At 41.5% G+C, this 12,601-nt stretch overlaps 1 long non-coding RNA gene across 1 annotated transcript in view; it reads right to left on the bottom strand.

Moving 5' to 3' along the window:
* The window catches only part of LOC121103352, a 40,034-nt gene that overhangs the window by 18,742 nt on the left and 8,691 nt on the right, over window positions 1-12,601 (bottom strand). Inside the window, exon 2 of the long non-coding RNA XR_005835523.1 lies at window positions 5,621-5,708. This is a non-coding gene — a long non-coding RNA (uncharacterized LOC121103352). The remainder of the gene's footprint in view (window positions 1-5,620; window positions 5,709-12,601) is intronic.

Raw genomic sequence — 12,601 nt, 5'->3', positions numbered from 1 at the left:
AGGAGGAGAAAAATCCATACTTTGAAATGTCATGGAAGCTATTCCTGCAGTTGCCCAGCAGCCGACTTTCAAATGTTAATAATTAGGCTGTGGGCCAGGCCTCTTGCTCGGCAGCTAATGCGCTGTGCCCGCTACACGCCGGAGACCTCCCGCCGACACTCCCTGGAAGCTCTCCTATCTTCCAGCCTGAGCGTGGAGCACGGTAGAGGTGACACTGGGCGCCTTTAGAGGAGAGAGCCGCGTGATGTATCACCACTCACCAGCCCTCGCCGGAGACCTGTTTAGAGTGAGATTACAGTCTCAGCAGAGCCTCTCATTTCTCCTGGTCACGGGGTTACGAAGCACTTTACAACTTGTGCGAGAGGAAGGCAGGGAGGGATTTAAATGCAAGGCTGGCAGAGCCCCTCCATAAACCTCAGCCAGATCAGCCCTGATTCACAAGAAGTTTCTGCTTCCTCTGCCTTAGCGGCAGCCGGATCAACATTTATAGAAAAATGTAAACTTGAAACATGGAATGGAATGTGAGTCGACCATATTTCATCGGATCACAGATTTAACAGACAACTTGAGAAGACTCTGAAATTCTGGCACGCAAATGGCTCTTTCTCGGAGTCGAGGTATCTTTACTACCGATCTCCATGGAGCACCTACCAACGCTAACGGGGGAACAACCCTAATAAGGTCAACAAAAATGTTCTTGTAATAGTGTTCATTAACAGCGCTGCTCGGTGACTGTTTAAAATTGTTCCTGCTACAGTCTCTCCCGTGGATGAAATCATTTGTTTCCTTTTTAACTAGTGCTTGGAATTCTATGATTTCCAAATCTTCACCTATGCCCTTACCTTTAAGCCATGATCTAGCATTATTATTTTTATTATTTTAAATTGACAATTTCTAGGGATGGTCTCAGCGGTTTTTGAAAGTTAATCCATCGGAAAATGAGCTAATATTCCCTTCTTGAAACTGCTATTAGTATAACCACCCACTTCCCAACTTCGTAACATCATCACTGTGCTTCCCTCCTCTCCTTTGCCTCCTGCACATAATTCACCACAAAGCCCAGCTTTTAATTTTTTCCTCTATGATATCTCGACTCTCTATTTGTTAATTTACTAAATATGTATTTAGTGACAGGAACAGTGCTACGAACGGGGGTTCTGTGCTAGAGCTAGTCCTGGGATCTGCTTATGTGCATAGTCATTATCCTGGACCAAATCTGTGGTGGATTAAAGATGGCCGCCAACCCCTTGATAGTTCTCCCAATGACAGGTCTTATTGCTCTTATGAGATTCTAAGTCTTTTAAGGTATAGACTTTAGGCTCTATACATGGACTAAATAGAAGACCCACTACAATTAACATTTGTTAACCCACCAAAAAAATTCATGTCAATTAGAACTAAACAGCCTCCCATCGGTGTTGGTGTGACCTTTGGGGTTTCCCAAGAGTCTAGAAAGACTTTTATCTCTACAATCAGAGATTGTGTACTGCATTGTCTTAATTTTGATAAAATTCCCTTGGAAGAGCTCATTAGGACTCTTTCTGATGATGCTTCATAAACTGTGGAGGGAGGGTTGTTTCTCTTACAACAGAAAGAAGCAAATCAAATATTTCCAAGGATCTTCTAGTGGATTCCAAGAGGCCAGATCTACACACCTATTAAAGAGGCCCCAGGAACAGTTCGAATTTGCCATATCAATGTCATAGGGCAGTGATAAGTCATGACCTTAAATTTAAGCATTGATTTTAAGTTATCAATAAACCCTTTGAACTCTGCAAGTGCTTGGCAGTCATTCTGAGTAAGACCTAAATAACCTAATTTGAAATTTAGTGTAGTTGGCAAAAAGCTAATAAGAGGAAGGTTGATGTGTCAAAGAATGGTAATTTTAAAACTACATAAATATGCTGTACAAACACAACAACAATTTTCAGTTGTTCCGAGAAATCTTATTTCTTCAGGAATTGCTTTGGGCCCTCTCCCACCACCCAGTAGAGAAAAACAAAGCAAGCAAAACGATGAGTGACATTCATTCGGTTTGCAAAGCCATGAGCAATGTTGGTCCTAGTTATTATGTGTGCTTTATTTTTACAGACATTTAATAAAAACAAACAATTCGACGAGTATGTATTGAGCACTTAACCATGTAAAAGCTCTGTGCAGGAATCGTTTTTCCATAATCTACTTGGGAAGGGGGAGAAATGTACATAAATAACCAGAAAACACTGCATGATGTAAATTGCAAAAACGAAATATAAAAATATAAGCACGATGCTTCAGGAATCCCACGGGGAAGTGATTAATTTCACTTGGAGGAAGGTGTGGATGAGGACAGGACTCAGTAAAGGAGTCCTGGAAGGATCACTTTTCTTCTAGGGATTGAGGAGTCATTTCAACCAACAGAAGAGGTGGGAGGGAAGGGACAGGAGGAAAGAGTAATTTCGGTTGAGGGAACTGCGTGAGCAATGTGAGGATACATTTGGGGAAATAAAATTGGGAAATGAAGAGGACAGGTTCCCCTGTGGCTGCTACACAGGGTCTGGGGTGGGTAGGGGGAGAACCAGTTGGGGAAGTAGATTGTTTGGGACATTAGACCTCCCAGGGCATCTGGATTTTGCAGGCCATGGAAAGCCGTAGAGGGTTTTGAGCAGGGGAACGACATTGCTGCTAAATTTTTTGTTGTTGTTAAGTTTGTCATCAATAAAAGGATTTGAAATAACCCAGATGTTCAATACAGAGACTGGTTGGAAAAGGAATAGTACACCCCCACGATGGAGTGTGAAGCCACCATAAAAGGAAAAAGGACAATTTCTATACATAAATACATCTCCAGAATATGTCATTCAGAAAAAAAAATAGAAAGCAGTGTATTTAGCATGCTATCCTATATTTAAGAAAGGGAGGAAATACTAATAAACACATATACAGACATACATGTTTGCTGTATTTGCCCCCAGAAAAGAAGTTACTGGAAGGGCAAATGAAAAACTAATAAAGATATTTACCTGTAGAGGAGAGGGAAGAGGCAGGGTGAGGAGATAGTGTTTGCAGTGGAATTTTTCTGAACAGAACTTATTATATGATTTTGACTTTGGAAATCCAGGTGCATTTTAGGCATTTAAACGCAATTGTGAAAGGAAGCGAATTGGTGGCAAATACAGCAGACAGGGTGGGAGCAAGGAAGCTCCTTAGGAGGCTACCGTAGGAATTCAGTCTAGATACGATAAGGGTCCTGAACGACATTGCGGGGGGCAATGGGAGGTGGAGAAGAGGCACAGACACTGGTGTGGCCAAGCCCCCCTCTGCCCCCTGCTTTCCCGTGTCTCTTGAAAGTGTCTGTCTGATGGAGGACAACTTCTGCAACTTTTGAGTTTACCCCTGGGGACCCTGGAGAGTGGTGGGAGAGCCACCACAGCTGAATGAAGTGAGTGGTCTGGGCCGTGAAACTTACATTTTGTTAACTACTGATTAGCCCTTCCTAGCTCAGCCCACACTAGCCCAGGAGGGGGCACAGATGAGGGTGTGGGTAGAAATGGCTATAGTAACAAAAACACCTTCACGCTGAGCCCCCTGAACCTCGCAGGGTTCCTAAAGCCTCCAGGTCCTTCGACTTTTCCTGGAATGACTCAGAGTCACCCACTACCTAGTTAGGTGCTGTGGCTGGTTAGGTGGGTCCTTGCTTTGTTTGTCTAGAGTGATCGTCACGAGCTGATCTTGCCACCAGCCCAGACCCCACTCATCTCCTAATCACTGCCCACTTTGATGCCATTGCTCCCAAGGCTGCCCCGTCGACCTCACTGGAGGTGGCCTTGTTCTGACTGCCCTGGCCCCCTTCAGAGCACAAGTTTGCTGAGGCTGGGGAAGGGAACACCCAAGGAGCATCCACCAGAATCAGAGCAACCAACCGATCTGGACTCGCTACTCCGAGGGATTGGGGGAGCCATTGTCTCCTTTACACCGGGGGATTTTCATCCTAGGACCCGCATGTTTGTTAATTCTCATCGTGATCATTTCAAGGAAGACTGCTTTGAAGAACTGTCAAAAGCAAGCGCATTTGCCTGACACTGGGTAGGGGGTAATATTTTGGTTCATTGTATCACAATTCTTTATACCTTACATATAAGTTATAATTATTCTTCAGTATCTGTTCAATACTTAATGATTTTTTTTAATTCCTTTGACCCTTCAGGGGAGTTACGAGGTTTGCTTCACCTGCGTTCAAGTTCCAGCTCCAAAATTAGTAGCGGGGTGACTTCGAGCAAGTTACTTGATTTCCTCATCTGTGAAATGGGAAGATCGTAGTACCCAGCTCATAGGTGGTTGTGAGGATTAAACACAAAAATGCATGTCAAGTGCTTAGCCCCATAGTACTGGGGCATAGTAAGTGTTTATTAATATTCACTATCACTATTATGATGGTGAGGTGAGGGAAAATGCTCAGAATAAAATATGGAGTGGAAGGACTCTAAAAGACTCATTGCCTTAAAATGACATATATAAAATATGTAACATATAAAAATACTATCTGGCTGTTATGTAGAGAAATAATACTGGAATGAAATAAGACACAAGGATATATTGGTGGCTATCTTTTGGGAAGCGTGACAACAGGTGATTTTCGGTGCCTTTTTTATCCTTCTCTTTCCCAATTCTCTACCACTAACTACAGTCACTTTCATAATTTGGAGAAGAACAATAAATGTTCTCTTAAAAGGATAAGAGAAGGTGAAAGTGACTGGGGCATCCTAGATTTGCGGAGCCAGAAGCAAAATGAGGCTGAGGAGCTAAACCGGAGGCAGGCCTCACAGAGCCTGGCGAGCTACCCCAGGGCTTTGGGACTCTGTCTTTGCCTGGCCGTGGAGGCCAGTCAAAGGCGTCAGGCATGGGAGTGGCAGGACCACGTCTGGATTTCTCAGAGCTCACATTAGACTCGAGGTTTCCAACAAAAGATGGTGAAGTAAAGGTATATTGGTCCCACTCTTTCGCTCCAAGCCCACAGCTTTGAATGAAGGAAAACGAAAGAAAATTCCAGTCACAATGAAGCTAAGAAATGGCTACTATGACCCACACCATAGAGCATATCCGCCAAGCACAGTGGAACTCCGGTAAAGTCATGGGCCGCTGTTGGTAGCTAACCAATAACGCTCCAGATCTCAAGGCATCTAGAGGCAAGCCTCGTCCTGTTGAGGATGGGCTGGGGCGGTGAGCCGGCTATGGTGGAGTAGGGCCCCTCACTGTGTAGACTTCTTTCCACCCTGAAGCACTACGGGGAAAGCCAAGGTGAAGAAAAGGCACTGTGGATATGCCATCTTTGTTTTCCCCAGCCCAGATAAACTTCCTCTAGATACGGCAAAGTTGACAACAGCTTGCCACAAGGTTGCTGGTGGCGGGAGCCAGAGAGCAAAGAAAAAACTGAACCGAACAAGACAAAAACAAACAAACAAAAAACCATAAAAAACACGTGTCCATGAAAGAAACAATTCCAGAAAGCTGAAGAGTTAAATAACCGACCATCCCTGTGAAAGAGACCTTCCCCTTAAGGGGTGCGCCAAGAGCTGATGGAGACAGGTCACCTGCAGGGAAGAGATACAGATTTGGATACACAATTTTCTAAGCCACCTACCTGGTTGAAAGCCACAGGCAACACAGCTTACTTCCTTTCATCCCCCTCACAGTGTTCCTTTGCTTTGTTCCTTCGAAGTCAAATTTGCCTACAATAAGAGGCACAGATCTTGAGTTTACAATTCAATGGGTCCCGGTAAATGTATACACCTCCGTAATCACCACCCCCCATCAAGAACACTAGAGAACAGGCCCATCACTCCAGGAAGCTCTTTTGTGCCCCCAGGGCAGTCAATCACTCAAGCCCTCCCCGCCCTCCATCGTCACAATCACTGTTCCGATTTCCATCTCCGTAGGTTGGCTTTGCCCATTCTTGAACTTCCTCTCCACACAATCATGGAGCGTGTGCTCCTTTGTGTTGGGCGCCTTTTGCTCAGCGTGTTCTTGACAGTCATCCTTGTTGTCCCGGGTATAAGCGATTCATTCGTTTTCATTACCAACTAGTATTCCATTGTGTGACTAGAGAGCATTTCTTTAGCCAGCCTTCTGTTAATAGACGTTTGGACGGTTTCCAGGTGGGGGTTATTATGACTAGAAGGGCTCTACACGTTCTTGTACAAGTCTTTGTGCAGACATAAGTTTTCATTCCTCTTGAATGAATGCAGTAGAATTAACGGTCAGAGCACAGGTGTGCGTTTCTCATTACGAAAAACGGAGTTTCCCGAAGTGCATGAACTCTTTTACACTCCTGACAGCAAGGTTGAGTTTCAATTATTCCACATCTTCGCCAAAAGTTTACTTTTATCAGACTTCTAAATTTGAGCCATTTTAGTGGGTTTGAAGTAGTGTCACACTGTGGTTTTAATTTGCATTTCTCTGATTACTGATGATGTTGACTACCTTTTCGTGCAGTTAGGGGCCTTCGCACGTTTTCTTTTGTGAAGTGTCTTTTGAAGCATTTTAAAATTGGGCTGCTTATTATTTTATTATTAAAGGCATTTTTAATGAATTCTGGATAAAGTGCCTCATGAGACATATGTATTGTGAATATTTCCTTCCAGACCATGCTTGCCTCTTCATTTTCTTTTTTTTTTTTAAGGTTTTATTTATTTATTTGAGAGTGAGTGAGCAAGAGAGAGGGCGAGAGAGGGCGAGAGAGTGTGCACAAGCCAGAGGAGGGGCAGAAAAGCAGACTCCCCACTGAGCAGGGACCCCCAATGCGGGACTTAATCCCAGGATCTGGGATCATAACCGGAGCCAAAGGCAGATGCTTAACCAACTGAACCACTCAGGCGCCCACCTTTTCATTTTCTTAACGGACTTTGGATGACCAGAACTTTTTTGCTTTTGCTGAAGCCCAATTTACAATTTGCAATGATAAATTTCTTTTACATCCTGATTGGGAAATCTCTGCTTCCCCAAGGTTATAAGGAGAGTCTCCTGCATTTTATTCCAGAAGTTTATAATTTTATCTTGTGTACGCAGGTCTATGATAAATCTAGAAGTAATTTTTGTGTATGGTGTGAGGTAAGGTTTGTTTGTTTATTTTTGACGTAAGGATAACCACTTGTTGTAGCAACACTTTTTGAAAAGACTTTCCTTTCTCTCATTGGATTGTCTTGGCCTCACATATCAACTGATTGTGTAGTTTTATCTACTTATTCATGTATTATATTTGGTTTCATTAAACTCTTTGTCTTCTGTCTTGATTTGGGCAGCTTTATGGTAATCTTAGAAATTGCATAGTGTGAGTCCTCCAACTTTTCTGTTTTTAATCCCACGACTATATTGGCTATTTTAAGCCCTGTTCTGCTCAGCTCCCTCATCTTTGGTACACCTTCAAAAAATCCCATGTGTTCCAGCTGCCCCAAACTCTGATATCCTCAGCTCAGTGAGACTGGCATATTCTGCTTGGTCGGCACCATGACCCAAAAAGTACCCCCAAGGCAGAAAAATAATGTGAGCTAGAGGCTCATCTCCCATGTTTCCATCCTCTGAAGGGTCATGCTCTTGTACTGCCTATTGTCTAAAGCCTGAAAACGGTTGTCTCATATATTTTTTCCAGTTCTATAGTTGTGTTTTGTTTTTGTTTTTTTTTTAATGGTGGGAGGCTAAGTCCATTTCCAATTGCTCTGTCATGGATGAAAGCAGAAATACTCCTCACGCTACTATCAAGTAGTGGCCTTTTTCAGAAGTGCCACCATCTAAAGATAAGCAAAATGAAGGAAGGATGTTACATGGCCTATATGTAGATATTAGTACCACCACCACCACTCCCTCACCTGCAAAAATAGAAAAAGAGAAGTAAATAAACATGTACCACAAATTAGAGGAAGAATTCACACCAGAAGAATCATCCTCAGAAACAAAGAAAGTTCGATACTCTAGAGTAGCACTATCCAATAGAACTTTCTACAACAATGGGAAGGTTCTATTTCTGAGCTGTTCAGTATAGTAACCACCAGTTCACATGTGGCTATGGAACCCTTCAAATGTGACCAGTACAACTGAGGAACTGAATTTTTAATTTTACTTTACTTATGTCATTCAAGTTTTGGTTAATTTTAATTTTAATTTACTTTAATTAATTTTAAGTAATTTAATTTTGCCTAGTGGTCACCAAATGTTTAGTGCAGCTGTATACTCTCATTTTATCCTCTCATATGGACTTTTTGGAGGATAAAAAGAGACATTCAGAAAATCAGATCAGTGAGGGAAGTCTTCTTTTACCAGAATATATTGAAAAGCCACTTTTATCAAATCAATATAATATTGACATGGGAAGAGACAACATAATCAGTGTGAAAGAAGAGAGAGTCAAGAATTACTTCCCAAAATATCTGAGAAATTAATAAATGGCCAAAGTCATAGTTCAAACCACTTTTTGGAAAAAGTATGGATTTGTTAAAATAAGTGGTACAACTGAATATTTGTCTGGAAAAAAAATTCAAATAGACTCCATCTCCCATGATATAAAAAATAAATTTCAGAAGATTTAAAGATATAAACACAAAATTAAACAACTAAAAAGGGGAAACATTTTTAACTGAGATTAAAAACACAGAAGCTATTATAAAGGAAGAGCTAGGTTTGCCCATACATATTCAAAATTGTATCTAGTTCGCAAGGACAGTCATTGAAGGCAGGGCTGACTGTACCACTCTACTTAGGACAGGAACCTCAGTGGCGGAGCCTACAGAATCGGGCTCTCCACTGAGGGGATACTAGATTCTGTGACTATTTGTTCCCTTTGGAATGGGAATATCCTATGATCGTCACATCATTGTCTTTGGGAAGCAGATCACTTCTTATCTAGTTTCACAGGTCTGCACATGTGAAGGAAGCTATTAGCCCCAGGATGGATCATCCCCCAAATCCCATCCATACCTGATTTAGATGATTTACATGAGATTTGGAACTTCTTGAGATTGTTAACTTCTCGAATAACTTGATGATATTTAGGTGAGATTTTGGATTTAAAGTTAGTGCTGGAATGAGTTAAGACATTGGAGGATGTATTTTGCACATGGAATGGAAGTGATGGTGGGGGGGCAGCAGGCAGAGGGCAGACTGTACTAAGTTGAATAGTGTTCTTAAAAAATTTATATCCACCCAGTATTTACCCCAAAGATACAGATGTAGTGAAGAGAAGGGCCATATGCACCCCAATGTTCATAGCAGCATTGTCCACAATAGCTAAATCGTGGAAGGAGCCAAGAAGCCCTTCAACAGATGACTGGATTAAGAAGATGTGGTCCATATATACAATGGAATGTTACTCAGCCATCAAAAAGAATGGTTTCTCAACATTTGCTGCAACATGGACAGGACTGGAGGAGATAATGCTAAGCGAAATAAGTCAAGCAGAGAAAGATAACTATCATATGGTTTCACTCATTTATGGAACATAAGAAGTAGGAAGATTGGTAGGAGAAGAAAGGGAAGAATGAAGGGGGGGTAAACAGAAGGGGGAATGAACCATGAGAGACTATGGACTCTGGGAAACAAACTGAGGGCTTCAGAGGGGAGAGGGGGTGGGGGAATGGGTATTAAGGAGGGCACGTATTGCATGGTGCACTGGGTGCTATATGCAAACGATGAATCATGGAACTTTACATAGAAAATGTAAATGTACTAGGAATGTACAGTATGGTGACTAACATAATATAATAAAAATAAATTAATTTAAAAAAATTATATCCACCCACAACCTCAGAATGTGACTTTATTTAGAAATATGGCCTTTGCAGAGGTAATTAGTTAAGTTAATATGAAGTCATAGTGGATTATAGTGGGCCCTAAATCCAGTGACTGGTGTCCTTTAAAGAAGGCCCTGTGAAGACACATGGGGAAGAAATCCACACAATGATGGAGGCAGAGATTGGAGTCAAGCATCTACAAGCTGAGGAAGGCCAAGGATGGCCAGCAACCAACCACTAGAAGCTAGGAAAGAGGCATAGAACAGATTCTCCCTCGGAGCCCTCCAAAAAGAGCAGCCTTGCTGACACCTTGATTTCACTGTCTCCAACTGTGAGACAATGCATTTCTGTTGCTTGGAACCATCAAGTTCATGGCGGTTTGTGACAGCAGTCCTAGGAAACGAATACAGTGCTCTGGCAGAGCTCCTCCTTCAGTCCTGGTTAACCCAAGTGGGGTTTTTTCTGTTAAATAACAGTTGTGGGGGCCTCAATCACATGTTCTTTACCTGTGACTTCTCATTTATCTCTCTCCTTTTTCAATTTTGTAGAGGTATAATTGAAATGCCCTATTTCATTTCTCTTTCGCATGCACTGAGGATTTGGAGGAAGCTCCAGGCAGTGTCAAGAGAGGATCCCTTTCCCCCACTCAACCTCCTGATGATTATTACACCGGCTTAGCTGGCATAGCGGTGTTTCAAAAAGCATTTAATTTAATAAATATTTAAATAGCAAAAACAGCCTCAACCAAAACTTTTGCATGACAAAGGATACTATAAAGAAGGTCAATAAACAAACAAAAACCTGGAGAAATATTGTAACCCCTAAGCCAATCAAAGACATACTTTCTATAATATACAAAGAGCTCTTACAAATTGACAAGAAAATGAAAAACAGCCCAATAGGAAACTGAGAAAAGGGTACAAAGAAACTAGTAACAGAAATGCAAACTCAAATGACAAACTATATGAAAAGATGCTAAAATTCACGAACAGAGAAATGAAAGATGAAGAAGCAGTGGTCACTTTATGTGCAACAAAATGGTGAAGATTAATAAAGAATAACGCCACCACTTCTTGGCAGTAATGTAAGGAAGAGTGTCATAAATCACTGATAAAAGGGAAAAATCACTGATAAAAGTGAAGTATCACAGCCTCATTTGAAAAGTAACCTGACCTGGGCTGAGGTCATGATTTTAGGGTCATGGGATTAAGCCCTGCATTGGGCTCTGAGCTCAGTGCAGAGTCTGCCTGGCCCTCTCCCTTCTGCTCTGCCCCTCCACGCATTCTCTTTCTCTCTCTCTAAAATAAATAAATAAAATCTTAAAAAAAAGGAAAATCACTTGAAAGTTTCTATCAACAATAAACATATCTTCTGTTTTTTTAAAGTTTTTATTTAAATTCTAGTTAGTTAACATATAGCGTAGTATTGGTTTCAAGAGTAAACGATAAACATATTTTTGACCCAGGACATTCATTCCTGGAAAACTACCCCAAAGGGATTTTTTTCTGTACTCTTCAAAATGAATAACCAATTTAAAAAAAAGGAAACGAATACCCATCAAGAAAGTTTTGCATATTTATATATACGTAACTATATATATATATATATATATATATATGGTTACAAAATATATTACACATAGTTAAATAATTATAGATTCACAAGATAGAATAATATACAGCCAATTAAAAACTGAGTCAGAGATAAAAAGATGACTTAGAGGTATTTCCATGGTGTCACTGAGAAAAGCAAGATGCAAACAAATTACATAATATGATCCTATTTCTGTGAAGCCAACACTCACCACATGAAGGCAGACATGTTTGTTTCTCATATCCGTCCATGAGATAGACTGCATGAATGGACCCTATTTTGTGCTCCTTCCTATATGCAGGCCCTTCCAATGGAACTTCAGTGTCTTCCATCAAGAGATGGAACAGATTTCTGTGCCCATTGACTATGATTTTAACCAACGGGATGTTAGCTAACGCGACACAAGCAGACACTTGAAAAAGTGCTTGTGTGGTTGGATTTGCCTGCTTGTACTTCCGCTGTCTCCATGGGAAGGATATACTTGGGCTAGCCCACTGGTCCCAGGAAGAAGTTGAGAGATGGTGAAGCAGAGCCACTCTAGCAAAGTTAAAAGTTACTCCAGACAAACCCAATCTAGAACGGGACCCCAGCTGATCCTGAGATACATGAGCAAGCCCAGCCAAAAGTAACCAGATCCAATCTCATGACCTATGAACTACAATACTAAGTAATGGCCATATTCAATCACTGAGCTTGGGGGTAGTTCATTATGCAGAATAGCTAACCAACACTCTGTGTGTGTGTGTGTGTGTGTGTGTGTGTGTGTGTGTGTGCGCGCGTTCTGTCTGCATAGGATTAGATATCTGTGGGTAAAAAAAGGATACACAATATGTTAACATGAATTACAGGAGTAGGACGATGCAGGTTGACGTGGGAAGAGAGAAAGAGAAGAATCGAGTAAAAAGTACAATATCAGTAAGTATATAAATAAATAAAAGGACTGCTCTAAAGTAAAACTGCATACATACTATCCCATTTATGTGTGTACACACACGTAGGGGGTCAGGTGGTGCCCCTCCTCAAAAATATATCCACTCTGAATCTCAGCATGTGACCTTACTTGGAATAAGAGTCTTTGCAGATGAAAATAAGATAAGGATCTCTAGAGGAGATCATCCTGGATTGGGGTGGGCCCGACATCCAATGACTGGTGTCCTTGTGGGAGAGAGAAAATGACAAGACATAGAAACTGAGGGGAGGGTCATATGGAGACCAACACGGACATAGGAGTAACACATATACAAGCCAAG

The sequence above is a fragment of the Ursus maritimus genome (assembly GCF_017311325.1).
Source record: "Ursus maritimus isolate PB19 chromosome X unlocalized genomic scaffold, ASM1731132v1 scaffold_X1, whole genome shotgun sequence".
NCBI lineage: Eukaryota > Metazoa > Chordata > Mammalia > Carnivora > Ursidae > Ursus > Ursus maritimus.
This window is presented reverse-complemented; position numbering and strand designations above follow the sequence as displayed.